The 3235-nt window shown below is 45.3% G+C and overlaps 1 long non-coding RNA gene across 1 annotated transcript; it reads right to left on the bottom strand.

Annotated features, from left to right (window-relative positions):
- Positions 1-2275: 2275 nt before the first annotated feature.
- Positions 2276-2818, bottom strand: LOC147980327 (uncharacterized). Its single transcript, XR_015599786.1, has 3 exons — positions 2687-2818; positions 2537-2583; positions 2276-2460 (listed from the first exon to the last, which is right to left on the bottom strand). It is a non-coding gene; the product is annotated as an uncharacterized LOC147980327 (long non-coding RNA).
- Positions 2819-3235: the final 417 nt, after the last annotated feature.

Below are 3235 nucleotides of genomic sequence, written 5' to 3'. Positions count from 1 at the left end.
GTTGAGCTGCACGCTGCCAAGACAGGCCACGTCGTGCTTCGTGAACTAGGCCTCTCGGGTGGGGGAGTCTGGCGCGTAGGCAGGGTCGCACCGCTGCTCCCGCGTCAGGAGGGTGCGATGCTTGCGCACCTCCTCCATGTGCGCCCGTGCCGATTGCAACACCGCTACCACCGGGATGCGGTGCGGTTCAAGGTGTCAGCCGTGAGGTAGGTTAACATCCGGCCACGGCAGCGGTTGGCAGTAATGCCAGTGCCAGCGCGCTTGGTGCACCAGGATGTATAGCCGATCCCGCGGCCGGCGAGCACTAGCCGCACGCGAATCCATTGTGTCATAGGCTGATGAGGTCGGCAGCGGAGGTGGAGGCGGTGTGCCGGATGAGCTGGCGCCTGTGTCGATTGCTCTTGCCGATAATACCCATGGCTAGCATTTGCACTGTCGATCATGAGGGGAGCGAGCGTGGCCAAATATGGACAGGGAGGAGAAGTGGATGAACCCCTCCCGCTTGCACTAAAAAGGACGAGCACGCATGAGGCTTTTAGACGCTATCATGCGGGTCTGGGTTAGGTGAACGCATTGACTACGGCAGCGTGGGGTAGTTGTGCGGCCGACACGCGGGCCCGAGGTGGGCACCGAGCGGCTGCGCAGTGCGTCCGTCTCGTGTCAGCGTGGACACAAATCGATCACAAATATGTCCAAACGGACAGCGAGTGGACGGCTTTTCGGTTTGGTTCATTGTGTAGGGTCAGTGTTTCCGCACGTTTGGACGCATGGACAGTTTGGGTCAGCATGTTGGAGTTGCTCTAATCTATGTCCACAACTGCTTGTTGAAAGGGATTAATTTACGTCAAGAGCTCTTTCCTGCTTGGTCATGTGTTGATGTCTACTTCAAATTGATGGCTTGGTTTGGTTGGAGCAAATGGGTTTAACCCAAAGTTTTAAAATGTTTTTTGCTGGTTTCAGCTTGAGAGTTTGATTTGTATAAATTTGAACTGTGTCGGTAAGTTTTATTAGTTTCATGGTCTAGGTCTTAAACCTTTTTCTAGCTGGCTTGCCTGTTCGTTGATGAGGGTTCAATTTCTTTATTTATTCAGAAGTTTTCCCAAATGTTGAATGGCGGAACTAAACATTTTGTTTTCAAATATTTTTTCTGGATTTTTTGTTTTTTTACTTCCCCTTATCATATCTTTTAAAATTCTAAGCTCTCTAAGAATGTTGGCTCATGGTTCATCAGGGCTTACTTTGGGGCGCTAGCGGGCCCACCTATAAGAGAGTGGATCCTTCATGGGCGATTTGCTTGGGTTCACTCTCAGACGAACGTGACACTCATATATTGATTTCTATGTTACACATGACAGTACCATGACCATCCATATAACAATTTAGTTCACCTCGCAGATAGACTATCGAGCAAGAGCGAAGCGAACAAAAAGAAAAAAATCATCCGTGCAACCAAAAGTCAGCTTAACTCATGTAAAACACACAACAAAGCCACCAACCATAATATCATGTCAGACAAAAAGGAAGGCTTAACTCATGTCTAAATGACGGCGCGGCAAAGCGCGCATCATCCTCTAGTTCTTACTAAACTTGCATCAAATTTATAACACATTGAACATTATGTTTGCGCATACAGTCCTCACTAAATTTATGTCAATTGTTTCTACCGTTGTAACTCACAGGCATATATACTATTTTTTTATATAAATGGAGGTATAATATTATTGGTCCTCCCATTTCATATGTGCATGGCGTTTCTTCATACTGAGCTAGGCTATTCTACCATCGTTTGTCCTGGGCCACTTGGCCCCTACCCCGTTCACCCGCGCAACATTCCACCAATAAAAAAACAATGCCCTCCTAACCTGTCCGTGCGACCCGGCCCAACAAATCAAACCCACCATCCCGTTTAGAAGATGAGGCAAAAATAGTTTCTTTGCGAATCAATCTCACAACCTCCACTGTTTTTGGTGCTGGTCGTGTTATCCGCAAAAAAGGTGTTGATCGTTTTCAACTAAAGTTGAATTTGGTGGTTGTTTGTGTCCTTCACAGACTGGTACTAAACTACTGCGATGTAAAATTCGAATCACACAAACACAAGGCGCAAGGATTAGATTATGCAGATTTGACCGGGATCTCAAACGCGGCCGTTCGCTTATCTGTTCATGCAGGCAATGGGGCGCTAGGGGTGATAATTTGTTTCTCCCGTTGCAACGCACGGACACTTTTGCTAGTCTATATCTATATCTATATCTATCATCTATACCTACTAATAAAATAAGGTGCGTTTCATCAATTTTTTCATCCGTTCACCATATAAAATTATTTTGTGCCATATACTTTTCCGAGGTGGTACTAAACAATTGATTCGAGATGCATCACGCTAAAGAGTTACATACGCTTCCTGCCTATGCCACGGCGTCTTATGGGCCTGCCCGCACGAGCCGCCTTTGGCTGCCTGACCTGGGTTTCACATAAGTATTAACAATAATATAGTACCACCTCGATTGTTTACATGGAATTGTAACAATTTATATACCTAGGCAAAGTGTGAAGGACAGCACGACACAGGAGCTTCGATCCAGCCTGAGAAAGAATCAAATCAAGAACCCAAAAAAGATGAACTATCCCAAGGCTTAGGAATTGTACAAAGGAAAGAGGACGGGAAGATTCAAGAACAGAAAAATACCATCCAATGGTGGGTAAGAGGGAGAGGGGAGGAGCCAATGGATGAACAAAGAGGAAAGCATGGAGAGAGACAGGCGGAGAGCACGAGGAACGAAGGGGGCTGGGGCGAAACCAACAATTAATCACGCTGGCTCCCACAATTATTTTTTGTTTTTTAGGCAAACAAATATATTCCCTGGCGTCCGCGTACAAGTTCTAAATTAGAGGAAAGTTTTTTTTATTGTGAGGTGTGCGTGCGTGTGCATCTCTCCAAAATACGCGTGTTTTTTAGAGAAAGAGCCTACCGTCAACGTGAAATGCTTGTGTTTGGGCCAAGTGCAAAAAGAAAGAAAGGAAATATAATCTTGCAAGCCAAACAACCAACATTTTCTATGGTAGAACAAACATAGAAAAGCTTATTTTCTTCCGAATATTAATAGAAAGTTGTATATAAACAATCACACCTCAATGCACCACTACTCTTCCATCCGGTGATAATGTGATTCTAAAGGATGTGCCGTCAAAAGACATGAATGTAGCTTCATAGAAAAAATTGTGGGCATAAAAATTT

Source organism: Triticum urartu, chromosome 3A, assembly GCF_056163025.1.
Source record: "Triticum urartu cultivar PI428250 chromosome 3A, HENAU_Tu73, whole genome shotgun sequence".
Taxonomy (NCBI): Eukaryota; Viridiplantae; Streptophyta; class Magnoliopsida; order Poales; family Poaceae; genus Triticum; species Triticum urartu.
Note: the sequence above shows the minus strand (reverse complement) of the source record. Positions and strands in the feature narration are given on the sequence as shown.